Here is a 15,125-nt window from a genome sequence, read left to right as displayed (position 1 = left end):
CCGGCGCATCGCCCACCTCAACACCAGCGCCGCTGCCCCACGCCGGGGCTCTGCGCCGGGTGGACCTCCGGGTGCCGGCTGGCACCCATCCCCCTGTGTGCCCTGTGCCTCTCCAGAAAGGCACTGCTGGGAAGGAGCGCCGAAGCTCATGTCTCCGGTGCTGTATCCACCCCTTCCCACCCTCTTGGGGTTCGGTCCTGCCAGTTCCACTTGTGGGCTGTCCTCACCACTTTGGGCCTTTCTACCGCTCCCCTTCTTGTGGCTCCGGATGTCACCACAGACACGCTTTTATGAGAGTGGGCTTGTGCAAGGCTTGTATAAAGTGTTCTCAGAAATACGAGGTCCTGTCATTTGTAAAACTAATAAAAATGTCCAATAATTTTTACAAGGGAAAAATGAGTCATTGGATGGCACATTTCTCATTACTGGCATTTTACAATTAAAACGAGCATCTATTGAATCAATCCAAAGCTCTTATTGTTAGCAGACACTAATAACTTCCTGAGCTATTGAAGATACTTCTTTTCTGAAGAAACATGACCCCTCACCACGGCATTTCTCGTCGAGAGCGGTATCCAGCTGAGACCAGCTCTGCTCAGCTCCTGCTGGAGTGGTTTCAAACACATCCTGATGAGACTGGTGGCTATAACTGGGTGGGAAATTGTTTTGAAGCCCTCAAAAATGTTCAAGATTTCAAAATTTTTCCCGCTCCACATGGGGATGAATCCAGAATTGTTCAATTTAGGGTGGGTTTTTTTTTTTTTTACCAATAAAAAAAAAATAGTCCTCATGGAAACCAGCTCCGGAATAGCCAATAGCCATCGGTCACAAAGCGGGGACTCCCACCCGGCCCGGCCCGCCAGCGGCTCGGACCGCCGTGCTGGTGGCTGCGCTGGCATGAGCCAACTTCTCCTCGCAGGGTGGGACACCCATCCCGGCCCTCATGACCTTCCCTGGTGGAAAATGAATCCAGTGAAACTTCCCTGATTTCACTGCGTGGCCCAGAGCTGGTCTGCCCCATACAGGAGCCAGAGCAGCAAGAGGAGGGTCATCACCACCTCCTGCCCTCCGAAGAAGGAGGTTTTTGCAGCTGCTTGTGATTTCCAAACCCACCAGAAACTTCTGGGCTATATAAAAAGAGCCTAATTTTCAACAGGCACGAAGCCCGTCTGCTGCTGTCTCCTGAAAATCAGCCTCTCTCCAAATGTCTCAGGATGGATCCTTGTAAACCAGAGTCATCACCTGCTTGTGAGAATGGACACCTTAATAGAAAATAGAGGGGTTCAATGAGAAGAAGTCCTGCAGTGGCACAGGGTGCCCCCAGCCGGTCCTTCTCTGCCCACAAGGGCTCATTGCAGCCTCATGAGATCACTCCGAGAAGAGCCAAGCTTCAGTGCAGGACTCATTTCTCAAAGCTTCTCCAAATGAAGCAGAACGGGTTAATATGGAAACCCCACATATCACCTCCAGCAGAGGTGTCCAGGGAAAGCTCCTGCTGTAGGATTTAGCAGGGGGAGCTCCCAATTGTCCTATGGCAAACCACCAGCCAAACATTCAGCATGTGCCCTGAGGTGCACCCCTTGGGAGATGGTGCTGAGGATAATGTCACCAGTGCAGCTCCAGGGGGTTCCATGGCCACCTACACCATTCCCCAGAACACTCGCTCCCAAATCTGCTGGCAAAGCCCAGTGGAAAGGAAATTCCCTTGGACTTTGGGTGACCTTCTTCTTATCTTTGTGCTCATGTTCATGCTGGTGTCACGTTTGCCCTGAACTTCTCTGTGGAAGGCATGTTTTAGGAGCGCTCTTTTCCCACGCATGGCCACCTGCAATCCCCAAGGCAGAGGGAGAAGCCCTTTCTTTGCTGTGGCACCAGAAAGGAAGCCAAATTATCCCCACGTGCACAGAGAATACAGAGTTTCTGGATGAGAACGGACATCTTTTCTCCAAAATTCCAACAGGCCCTGGGCAGCCAGGCTGCTGTCACTTGTGGGGAGGTTCAGTGCCTATTTGTGCGATCAAACATGTGCAAAGCTGATGAAAACCTACCATGAAATCCCACTGCACAGCAGTAACAATGAGCAAGTGCTGGCTTCCAAATACTGATGCCCTGCCAAAGAGCTGGCAACTACAAATCCTGCTGGGCTGTGGGGGTCCAGATGCTGCTTTTGCCATTGCAGATCCTCTTCATGCAGGTCTTTCCCCAACCCAGCCACCTTTCCAAAAGCCTGACCAAGCCCTTTGCCAGAAATGAATGCTTAAAAAACTAACACCCATCCATGATGGAGACTTCACTCTGTCCCTATCTGTGCTGAGCAGAGGACTGGAGCAGGCACTTGGTGTTTGCTGGTTGAGCAATCCAAACTGGACGCATCAGAAGGATTCTGAGCTCTGCTCCCTGTGCACCATACTGTTTCTGGACTCTCCTCTCATTTCATCCTCCCCATTTCTCTGTGGAGGTTCTTTCTCTTGGGAAAGTGCCATGGGAGTGGGGATGCTGCAGCAGGGTCCAGATGTTGAAGACAAGTAGATGAGGTTGTTTTCCATTCTCTGTTCTTGTGCAATAGCTCCAGAGCTGGAGACTTCTTCTCCTTTGCTACTGAACATAGGCATTGGAATGACAATATGTATTGTCATTTATAAGTACTGTAAGACCTTCATGGGACCTATGTGCATAAATCTCGTGTTTCCTTTAGCATTCTTGTTCTCTCTTGCATCCTTGCAACACAGCTTTTGCCTATGCTGTGTGTCTGTGAGACTGAGCTCTGCAGAAACCAAAGTCCCGCTCCCAAGAGCATCAGCCTGTGTTGCTGCCATACTTCTCTCCTTCTGCTCCAAAGGGAGGACTGTGGAAACTAGCTGCTAATCCAGCCTGTCCCGGCCAAAGTCCCGCTGCGGCTGCCAGGTGCCTGAGCGCAGCGCACACAGCGGGCATTGCCGACAGCCGGCAAGAAATGCCAAGAGCTTCCCTTTATGGCTCTGTATTTCCTGTTAAATTTTTTATGGGATTTCCTCGGCATTGAGATTTATGAACGTGCCTCAGGAGGCCCAGGAGCCCGGTGCAGGCAGGACCTGCGCCCTGCTGCCAGGAGGGGATGGGAATTGGCTCCCTGGTGCCCAAGGCAGTGGTTGCCCATGCCGGGCACCCCAAGCACGGGCGCCACTGGCCCGGCCACGCTCCGAGCCACCGGCCCGGCTGCAAGGATGGTTCCCAGGTGCCACCACAGACATTCAGCCCCCAGCTCCTGAGGGGCTGCCTTGTGCCTGTCCCTGCAGTGAATTCGGCATCCCCGCCGCAGGGACTTATCGGCTGATGTCGCCGGATTTCCTCACCCCACCGGGAGCGCACAATAGCGAGGACAGGCTGCTCTGCAGACACCCTAATCCCTTGGTGATTGTGCGGGGGTGACAATAGCTCAATGAATGTTTGCAAGGTTAGCAGGAACGTTAATCCTTACAGAAGGAAAATGTGACAATTATTTAATGCCATGGCTGGGAGCTTTTGTGCTGCCTTTAGTACGATGTGTTTGTACTGGGCAGTGTTTCATATAAAGTACTGCCGAGGACAGACACTGCACAGGCTACCTGGGCACTGGCTGTGCAGGGTGTAGGGGATGGCAGGGGATGGACATCCATGTCTAGAAGCTGCAGACAGTGCTGTCAGATGCCTGCGCAGCCTGGCTCTGCTTCTGCTCCATCCCTTTGAGCTTTCATCCGAGCAAGGGAGTTTCTGCCATCATCCAATGAAAGCACAAACATGTACACAGCCAGAGCACACACAGATGGCTCTTGGGAGCAACAGAGGTTTTTATTGTCTGAATTCAATTTCCAGAAAATTGGGTGTCTCTTACAATTCAGAGATGCTGCAGAAGAAATGCAGCTGACAAGCTGCTGCTCTCCGAGCGCACATTGCGATGCAATGAGCTGCGGGAGGAGAGCATGGAGGGCACATGCCTACTGCACTGCTCCGGGGAGCACAGTGGGGAATGTGCTCCCATCCAGGTCTAAACACCTGTAGAGGTGGGGTATGTAGCATGGTGAGGCTTAGTAGAGGGAGATACGGGACTCTTGGACAGTGATTCCCAGGGCATGTGGTTGGATTGTTGGAGTGGAGGGTGGGGAGGTTGCCCCTTCCATGCAGAGCAAACCTGCCCTGTGGTCCTTGCACCCCGAGGGCAACTCGCCTCCATGAGAGCCAGCAAGAGCTGCCAGGGGCTGGAGGAGACGTGCGGGTGCAATCGTGTCAGTGCAAAGCCTTGGCTGCTTCCTGCAGGACAGCTTTTCTGGCGTTAGTGAGCCACTGGGAGGTAGAGGAATGAAACACCCTCGCCGCTGCCAGCCCAGCTTATGTGCGGAGAGCTGTGACAGCCATTCGGGGATTTCTCTGGCTGCAGGGACTAAGGGAAGGGAAGGAAGGGATAAAGCGCTGAGATCACAGGCGAGATCCCGCCTGCTCGCCCAGAGGCAGGCGCAGCACCACAGCACGCCCCTCCAACCTGCTCCCGGCGCCGCTGGTGAAAGTGCCGACGTGCTGTCCCCATCTGACCCCGCACACATCCCCACCGCACACCGATAGCCAAAGGCAGCGGGAACACCCAGGTCTGGTGGCACCGCGACAACCCGGGCATGGCCAGCGAGATGAGGGGACCCCGCAGTGGTGCTTGCTGGGGCAGCATCTCAGCCTGGCCAGAGTCAAACACCTCCCCAGATGTCCCCTGCAGCCTTCAGAGACTTCAGTGAGACCAGCAATCTTCAGCCCACCCTGGCTGCCTTTAGCTGCATGTATGGTTGGGACATCAAACCAGCCTCTCCACAGAGAAAGGAGCAACCAGAGGCAGCCCCAAAGCACCCGGCAGGCCCTAAGAGGCTTGGGGCATCCTCCCCATTACCTGCCCCTTCCCTCCCTGTGGCTCCTGGCCACAGCCGTCTCCTGGGCATGCTGGGCAGGGTGACAGGACACTGTGTGCAGGGCAGTGCTGGCAGCAGGCACCATCCTAGGTGAGCAAACAGCCTCCCAGGTCCCCGTGCAGCCCCATTCACATGCCACTGTGCATGTGTGTACCCGTATGTGCGTGTCTAAGTCATCGCGGCTCAGTGGATTTCAAGCACTGCAGGCAGAAAGTACAAATCTGTGTCTGATTAAAACGGCCCTTTGTAATATAACCTATATGAGCCTGCACTTAACACCCATCATCCTGAGGAAAGCCCAGGCTCTCTTCCAGCCAGTTGGGCTGTGTGCCTCCGGGGCAGATCTCCCAGGGATATGAGACTGCCGGGGCAGGAACTTGGATGCGTTTTCTGTGCGGATTCTTCCCCCTTCTAGAGAGGCACAATGGGGCTTTGCATGAGTGATACAAACATGCCAGTTGTACTTAAGGTTGACAAATAATGTAAACCACACAATCTGGTTTGAGGGAAACGACTTCACCACAATTTATTTTAGTGCTTTAAACATCACGCCAAACTCTGTAGTGAATTGCTAAATTAATGCCGGGCTGCCATCTAAATAGACATCTTCAGATCACAAGCATGTTATAGGGGGAATGGTTTCCTTTGAAATGGTTCCCACAGCTTAAAGGCTGTGCAGAGAAAAAATGTGCCCAGGATTCAATTGCTGCCAACATGTGGTGGCCACATTTCTCTGCCGCTATTGGCCAAGATGCTCAGTAAAGCTGAGGAAGCATCATTTGAGGTGGATAGATAAAGCAGTGGTTGCAGAGAGACAAGGGAATGTCATAAGCAGCTCGCTCTGAGGAAAGGGATAAAGCGAAATAGCCTCAGTTCCAAGCTCTTAGCCTGGAAAAATGTGCCCTGCCCAGGAAGGCATCTCATCATCCCCATCACGCACTTTCTCGGCTGCTTGTGATGCAGCAGAGAAGCCCAGCGAAAGCGCAGTGGATGTTTCTTCCACTCTTGGTTTTCCATCGGCGTCTTGGCTGATGTAATCAGCATTGCTGCCCTCCCCTGCTCCCCTGGCTGCAGGCAATCAGTGGCAATTCCCACCCGCTCGCAGCGGTGCCCGGATCTCTTGGGAGAAAAGCCCGTCAGATCCACTTGGCAGGAGATGCCAGAGCTCCTGGGGGCCAGAACTCACTCACTGCTGTCAGGAGACTGCACATGAGAATTGCGGGGAACAAGAAGCTGGTTTAACACCTTCCTCATCCCCAGGTCCATTTATGGTGCAGTTTGGAGAGCTGCAAAGCGCATGCAGGTGTGTTTGGGCAGTGCTGCAGCATGCGGGGAAAGAAATCAGAGGTGACCCAGCCAGGAGAGGGCAAAGGAGAGGGCTGGGTACAGGAGGTGCAGGCAGTGCAGTCCCTCCTGTGTCCTCACTAGCTGTTCTTTGGATGCTGGGAGCTCATGGGACCAAACCCTCACCCCAAAGCACTGCCCATGCTGCTGGCAGGGGGCAATGGGACCATGACAACTGCCCCCTGCAGCCCAAAGGAGCTAGGGAGGCTCATGGTAGACACTCATACCATATGTGTGCTTCACATATGCACTTCAAATGCTGGAGATAGATACCCTGGCATCCAGCGGCCAGGCTCTAGAAGCACCCTGTAGACAAAGGACAAGAAGACAAAGAAGAGGGAGGGGAACTGTCACTTGGCCACTGTTCCCACCCCAGAAAGTTGGGTTTTGTTTCCTCATCACCAGCCCGAAATCCATCTTCCATGCTTTCGTGGCTCAGTCGCTCTTTCCCCTTATGGTTTCCTTCAGCTGAGCTGGAGGAAGAATAAAGAAATGTCTCTCCGGGCCCCAGCCTCTTACAAGGCTCATAAATATGTCTCTGCTTAAGAACTCAAGGATTAATTAACTCATGAGTATCTCCTAACCGAAGTTCTGGGAAAGAGCACCCTCCCGTGCAGGAGGCAGCACGGCTGCAGGAGGCTTCTCCAAGGCCTCTCCCTTGCCTACAGGCTCCTGACTGGGATGGACCCAGGGCTGGGCAGCACCCAGCAAACAGGACCTCAGCCCCGCACCGCCACTGCCCACCAGCTGTGCCGTGCCAGGACCCCGGTACCATGGAGCACCCGGGTGGCCATCAGCATTGGGCTCCCAGGCCATGTTGCCGTGTTGCTTTTACAGTGTTTTCAATTAGGTGCTTGACAATGCCCAGGCTTGGTGATCCACCATAAATTTCGAGGGCTGACAGTGCCAGGGGAAAGTTTGGACCGAGGGGGCTGGCGTCTCAAGGCACATCTTGGGGTCTGGCTTTCAAGACACACCAGTGCCTTCCCTCCCGCATGACCCAGACCCAACTCCATGCCACTTCGGAGCCCCTCGCCAGGGTGGCTGCCCCAGGGCCACCAGGTCTGCTGACAGCTCCCTTCTCATCCACACAGCCCGTCCTGCCTTGGGAGGTTCAAGCTGTGTTGGTGGGTGCCCCTTCTCCCAAGAGGCAAGCACACTCCCTGCATTGCTCCATCCCTGGCAGTGTTCAAGGCCAGGTTGGACGGATTCTTGGGTGACGTGGTCTGGTGGGAGGCATCCCTGCCCATGGCAGGGGGTTGGAACTAGACGAGCTTAAGGTCCTTTCCAACCCAAACCATTCTATTATTCTATGATTGCCCCTGCCCTGTGCCTGATCTGGAGGGTGGCTGCGAGCTGCACAGACATGGAGCAAAGCAGACCAAGGGTGTTGTTGCTGGAGGGTGTGCAGGAGCATGTCCTTCACAGCTCCCTCTCTCATCACTCGCTTGGGCTCCCTGTGGCACCTACAGCTCTACACAGCAGTGGGTCAGCAGCGTGGCCTCAGGAGCCCTGTGTCCAGGCACTTTTGCCAGGGTGTCGCGGCCCTTTCTGAGGCTCAGCCGTGCCCAGCACAGCCCCTGGGGATGGAGGGTGTCTCCAGCAGCCATCTGGTCCTTGGCACAGCATGTCGGCTCAGTAATCGCTGGTCTCCGAAGAGCAGGAGCTGCCAGGAGCCACTCCTTCCTCAGTGGGTCTGTGCAGAGCTGGGTACGAAACAAACAACTTTTGCAACATGTTTTGTTTTCCATCATTACATTTAAAAAGTAAATAAATTAAAGCCATTTAGCTGCCACTTCACTATGTCAAGTGTAACCTGAGCGCTGCTTGCAGGGAAGGCAGTGCACGGCTCTGCTGGCGCTCGGGAGCAGCGGAGGGACAGGCTGGGACAATCCGTGTCGGACCTGCCCTGCTCTGTCCCGGGAGCGATGTCCCCATCCCGCGTGTCAGGCTTGGAAAGGCTGGTGCTGATGTGCAGAGAGGTGCAGGAAGCTGCAATGTCAAGGCTGCGCTGGGACCGTCCCTGATACACCACTGCAGCTGAGGAGGATGCACCAGCGCCTTCCCTCCCGCATGACCCACTCTTGGGGTGTCTCCTCCCTCTGCTCCTGCGCTGCTTCCCACCTTCTTCACCACATCCACAGCGATGTCGTGGGAAGGAGTGAGCTGCATGTGTCCATCCCGGGCTGCTGCATAGCACACAGGGCTACATACATGGAGCATCACCCAGCAAAGCCCCTAGATCCCAAAGAGCTGTTTCCAGTAATGAAACGGTCTCCTTCAGGGAGTTTTTTGTCTTGTCCTCACTCTGGCTGAAGGAGAAGCCCCGGGGACAGCTCCCTGCCAGTCCCCATCCCCATTCCCCAGGGCTGAAAGCATCTCAGAGGGCCAAACTCACCCCTTCCCAAGGGCAAAGGGACTTGGCACAGTTGGTTGCAGACCCCCATCACCCTCCCAGTCCTTTGGGACTGCCAGCGCCCTGGAGATGGAGGAGGACACTCTGTCCCAAACCAGCTCCTCCTCACCCTTTGGGGCTTTATGGGTGCATGCCATGGGCAGAGGCTGCCCGAGCTCCAGTGCAAGGTGGTGCACTCCAGATCCCCTCGTGAATGCAGGGCAGGGAGGGGACCGGTTGCGCTGGGAGCATCATCCAGAGGCCTGGATTTTCTCCTCTCCGTGAAGGCAGCTGTCTGCACCCGGGACAGACCTTGATTACATTGGCATCGCAGACAAAGCGCTCACTGATGTCATGTGAAGTGGAACTTGGCCCTTGGTGCGAGAGGACTCAGCGCTGCTTCCAGCTGGCCTCCTCGCTGCTTCTCGCACTGTCTTTGGGACATAATTAATTTGCTCTGTTGGAGGGGTAGTTTCCAGCTAAGCAGGGATCCTCTGGGTTTACCAGTCGGTGAAAGTGGTTTCCAAAGCACAGGCCACCCTTTCTTCTCAAGAACTGGCTTGGAGATGCAACAGCAGCACCCTGGGGTTCCTGCCCATCACCACACCATGCTGTTTTTTTGGACAAGCCCAACTGTTTAGCTTTATCAGATACTTCTAGATACAACATGAATTCTCCTGCAGCACTATGGCAGCTTCACTGTGTGTCTCCCATGCGGGCTGGCTGGCACCAGAGAAGACCACAGGCTGGCCACTAGGCCTGGGACCTAGCTGTCCCAGACTGACACCAGCTCCCTGGTGCCCTTGGGCTTCTCCTTCCTTCACAAACCTTCCTGCCTCTTGCCCACGTGAGCACGACCAGGCCCCGTGTGAGCCCCCATCGGGTTCTGGTCTAAGCTGGAGAAGAAGAGGAAACATTTCAGCAAACTGTTTTACCAGAAAACATGCAAGTGACTTCTTTAATAATAACATCCAAATGAAAACAATGTGGGCTCAAAGTCCATCCTCGGATGCTTTGTGGTTCACAGGCTTTCTGACAGCAGTACTCCTTTCCACCCCAGGGGATGCGCCCAGAAGCACCAGCCTCTTCCCATGGTACCCGTGATGCCCACGATGCCCCTTGCCACTTGGCCACCCCACGGAGCCGAGGTCCAGGGACTGTGTGCTGGCAGGGCTGCGTTGGGATGCCTGGAATTCTGTCACTGCACAAACTGGCCATTCAGCAGCTTCCTCTCTCCTGCCCTTTGCAGTAACGCAGGCGAGAGCCCTGACGATCAGCGTGGCCACAGCTAAAGGCAGTCTTCTGTTACTGAAACATAAATGTTGATGTTTGAGGAGAGGAGATGCTGGTGGAAGTGGAGCTGGCCCTGTTTGTTTGTTAAAGCAGCTATTTTAAACAAGTTCTGTTCACACAGCTTGCAGTTCGGAAGGAAGTTTTCCCAGCCATAATATCCTAGCTCAGCGCTGAGCAGACAATGGTTCAGCAGTTGCCCGGGATTAGCGTGGTGAAATCACCCCGGGAAGGGCATCTGGGAAAGGGCAGTGGTGCATTCTGTGCTGGGGAGGCTGCGGAGGTCAGGACCCGCCTGGGAAGCCGGGGTGCAGGCACAGTGGTGGTAGCCTGGCTCGGAGCAGGGCACCAAGCAGCCGTTGGCTGGGCCAAGTGCTTCAGGACAGCCTTGCCCAGCCACTCAGCATCTCTTTTATCTCCAAGTAAAATGGTTAAATGCAGAATATGTTTCTGTTAAAACACTTCCCAAAGCAATAAGCCTGAAAACAGGGCGCCTTGTCACCAGCAGTGCCAGTGGTGGCTCTGCCCTTCAGCAGCACTGTGACCAGGAGGGAGCCAGGCTCTGTGGGGTGATGGTGACATGGGTTAGTGGTGGCCTTGACAGTCCTGGGGTAACGGTTGGACTTGATGATCTTAAAGGACTTTTCCAACCTGGTTGATTCTATGATCTATGGGGAGAGGCATCCCCAGCCCCACTCCCCAAGCATGGGGGGCCAGGAGAGCCTCTCGGAGCCGCACGCTGCCCTCGCCAGGGGCCTGGCGTCACGGCCACTGCTCCATGGGGCTTTACTTGGGGAAAGCAGACAGGGCTCTTGGAGGGTGGCGGAGGCAGCAATGCCAATTCCTTTATTCATTACAGCCTCGTATACAAATAAAATCTTTACAAGCTTGCCTTGAGCTTTTAAAAATGCCGTTTAGGACGTGTCATTTGTATTGTCTGACTTCGGCTCCCTTGCACCACGGCTGAGCTCAGAGGCAGTAAAACATTGCTTCCACGTAAAACCCAAATGAGTTTATTTTATTTGCTGGGGCAGGGCGAGGGAACCTCTTACCAAGCAGCTTCCTTGGCTCAGACATGACACCCTGCTGCCCTGGGCAGGGTCACCCTGCCCGCTGGGGACATCTCACACCAAGTCCCCTTGTGAGCACCACAGGGATCTCATGGGGTGCGCGGGGCTCTGGCACAGCTTTTGTGGATGCTGCTCCCACCAACACGGGCACCCAGCCACAGGCTGACCTGCCCATACTCCTGCTCACTTCTGCCCACAGCAGGATGTCTTGGGCCTTGTCAGCATCCCATTTTGGGGGTCCTCAGCCCCCTAAGACATCCCCACCGCTCACAACTTAGTCCCCCTTAGTTTTTGCAGCAGGCCGTGGGTCAGAGCCTCCTGCCACCTCACATGTTTCCACTTGGGACGTCCCAGAGAGTGGCTGTGGCAATGTCTGCAATGCCACAAACATCAGAAGAAGATGCAGAAGATGATTAAAGCAAATAAATCTCTGCCATCCCCTTGGTTGCGCTGCGAATGCCAAGGCGTGAAAGCTCTGACTCCGGAGGTGCACATGGAAACTCTCCACTAAGGGGAATTAATTGCAGGAGCACTGGCCCGTAGCATGAAGATTTTTTCATTAGGGGCTCAGATGAAGCTTTCTGTTTCTTCCTCCTCTGGGTGAATCTTATTGTGATTAAATTAAAGGAATTCTCATTAAAATGTTAATATCCTTCTAAGACTGTTTGTTGTTTTTCTCAGCTGCCTCTGGTCTCTTTAGAGCCTTTGCTGCCTTTTCCTAACGTTTTCCAGCTCTTCCTCCCTCTTCACACCAGCCTCCCCCCCTTTTTCCGAGGCAAACTGGAAAGTTACAGTTGTGGTTGACTCGTGGCTGCAGGCAGTGAGTCACGCCGAGGATCCCCACTCGCAGCTCGTAAACAGGAGGGATAAACACACGCTCCCACCCGGAGCCTGGAGCTGCACCCGGGGGCCTCGCAATGGGATGGGGACCGGAACAGGGGTGGGGACAGGGATAGGAATAGGGATAGGGATGGAGATGGAGATAGGGATGGGGATGGAGATGGAGATGGGGATGGGGTTAGGGACAGGGATGGCAGATGCTTCCCCACTGCCACCCATCCCTCTTCCCGGCACCCGGGGCAAACTCAAAGCAAAACCTGGTTCCTCGTGGTCATCACCAAGCTATGGGTCAGAGGAAAACATGGAAAAGGAGCTGGTGGCCCTGCCGGATGCAACCCCAGCACACAGGCACTACGTGTACGGTGTCCAGCAGCCCCTGTGGGTGCTTCTCCCATTGCCAGGCTTGGCCGTCCCCAACACGTGGCCCCTGACACTGCATGGGGTGAACACACAAGAGGCTTCCAGCAGGAGCACCCAAAAACTTACTAAGAAGTTAGTGAAAAGTAGAGGAATGATAGGGGTTTTTTCCACAGCGAAGGAAAAAACACTTATTTGGGGGCATTTTCCATTCAGGAGCATCCAACGCAAATACATTGTTCCTCTTTGAATTCCTAAGCATATGGTATTTTGTGCTGTTAGAGTTTAATATTCTTTTCATTACTGATATCTAATACAGACAAGTCTTGAGGGTTACACAAAACATATGCGAACCTAATTTGTTTTTGCTGTGCCACATGTTTTTACTCCCTGCATCATTCACTTAGCTTTTTTTTTCTCTAATCATGTGATCAGCAAAAACTTAATGCTATTTTTAAGCATAGTAAGAAAGTGAAAAACACATTTACTGTGACTGCAGAGTAAGAGGAGCATAGATCCCCCCTCTGCAAAAATAGCAGTTACAGCACGATAGCAAAATGTGATACTGCTGCTGTCAAATGGCATTTCTTCGGTGGTGCAACTTGTCAAAGTACTGCACTGCTTGTAAGGCCAAGTCCTGAGAATTCTGGGTTGGGAGTAATTTCTTTGATTGACAGAGATTAGAAAGGGCTTCACAAACACACAGATCTGTGGCCAGCAAGCCACCACCTTCCTGCATGCCATGGGGAACTTGCCTTCTCCCTGCCCTTCATCCTGCTTGGGGGTCTTCGCCACCGTTTCCTCTGACATCTCTCTGGAGAGATGGACATTAATTTATTCACAGGATCATCACAGACTGGTTTGGGTTGGAAGAGACCTTAAAGCTCATCCAGTTCCAACCCCCTGCTGTGGGCAGGGACACCTTCCACTAGAGCAGGTTGCTCCAAGCCCTGTCCAACCTAGCCTTGAATGTTTTCAATAAATGATTATTGAATACATCATCTTTAATGCTCCTTTTTTTTTCCTTAAATTATCCAGGTGTTCACATGGGAACCATATTCGTATAGGGGATAAGAAAGATAAATAACCACTAGTTGTGATCACCATGCCAACACTGAGGAATCTGTGCTTTATTCTCTGCTATGCAGTTGTGTGCCCAGTCAGCTGCTCCAGTTGGAGTTGAGTTTCTGTGGGAATTTTGGAGCCTGGAAACGAGCAGGGAGATCAGGAGAGATTGGGTTGCTGTGTGCAGGGCAGCTCTCTGATGCTGGAAGGGAAAGCCTATGGAGGTGTTGTTTGTGTGGGCAGGCTTAGGAGATGCTCATTGCCGTGCAAGACAGGTTCCTGGACACAGGTCTCTGTAATGCAAATAACTGGTATTAAATCACAACCAGCCTTAGATGTAGATGGCTCTGAAGTCAAAATCTGGGCCTTCTAACGCTTGCTTGTTGGAGACCAGCAGGAACGGGAAGGACATTGATGCGATTCCCATTCAGGTGCTCAAGCATCCTCCATGCCACAACTGGTGCTCATTGCCCAGCTCCTTGCAGGTGGTGGAGGAGAAGTGCGGTGCTCGATTGGGTCAGGGAAACCTGAGCCCTGGCAGCTCCTTGTGCTTCAGACAACCCTGAACGCAGGAAATCCTGGTGCTGCCACATGCTGTATTCTCCATTCACACACATGTGCCTTATTAGCAGTGTCAGAAGCCTCCAGCTTGTGGGTGACTGCTAACCATAACCGCCAGCATTAACCTCCTGCTTGGGGGTCATTTGCAACAACCCACAGAAATGCCTCAGAATTGGGCCATGTTGAAAGAAGCTGGTGGGTTCCTAGAAGAAAAATGTTTAAAAAGAGCTTTATTATTTATTTATTTGGGCCTTTGAGAATTCTGGAGTACAGTAACAAAAACACTGTGGACATCTGGAGCCTTCCAGGCCAGGAATCCCAGGGTGGCCATGGCGTAGGACAGCTCCATTCATGGGCTGGCATCATGGTTGCTGGGCTCTGTGTGCTTTGGTCCTTCCCTACCTTCTGGCAACCAAGTGATCTGGTATCAAAACCATCCATCCATCCATCTGTCCATCCCTGGATGAGCGTGGCCGCAAGCTATGATCAACCCAGTCACTGCAGAGGGTGCCAAGCATGTTGGTTATGATAGAATCGTAGAATTCCAGACCAATTTGGGTTGGAAGGGACCTTAAAGCTCCTCCAGTTCCAACTCCCTGCCACAGGCAGGGACACCTTCCACTAGAGCAGGTTGCTCCAAGCCCCTGTGTCCACCCTGGCCTTGAACACTGCCAGGGATGGGGCAGCCACAGGTTCTCTGGGCACCCTGTGCCAGCGCCTCTGGAGAAATCTTTAAAGAAGAAATCCAAAAGGAATTTTAATCAATTAAAGGAGAAATTAAAAGTTTTAGAAAGAGACATTAAATCTTAAATTGCAACACGACATGGCACAATGGAAGGGGAAAACAGCAGCTTTCCCAACACATATGCATCTATTCCCTCCAGCAGGAAAACTCTCGAAACTGAAGTCAGGTGTCCCCATGGACCCCCAGCTTGCACAGCAAGGCAGGGGCCAGGTTTGCTGCGTGCTGAGCGGAGAGGTTGGATGCCATGTGAACCACGGGGTGCTGCACCACACATCTGGGTCAGATACTCCCAGCATAAATAATCCATTGTGCTCCGGAGCCTGAGTCAGCCATGCAGCTGGGTTCTCCTGCAGGTCATGACTCATTTGGCCAAGATGCTGGATCCGTGTCATGGAGTACATCAAACCTGAGCCTCTTTGTTACGAACGGGGCCTGGTCTTCAAAGGGTTAAGGGTAATTTGAATGATTCCTTTTGTTTAGATTCATTTCAGGTTTCGTGATTTCTGTTATTACTGCCTAAAATCACTTGCAGGCGCTCGAGGTGGGGGCTG

Source organism: Strigops habroptila, chromosome 12 (assembly GCF_004027225.2).
Source record: "Strigops habroptila isolate Jane chromosome 12, bStrHab1.2.pri, whole genome shotgun sequence".
NCBI lineage: Eukaryota > Metazoa > Chordata > Aves > Psittaciformes > Psittacidae > Strigops > Strigops habroptila.
Note: the sequence above shows the minus strand (reverse complement) of the source record.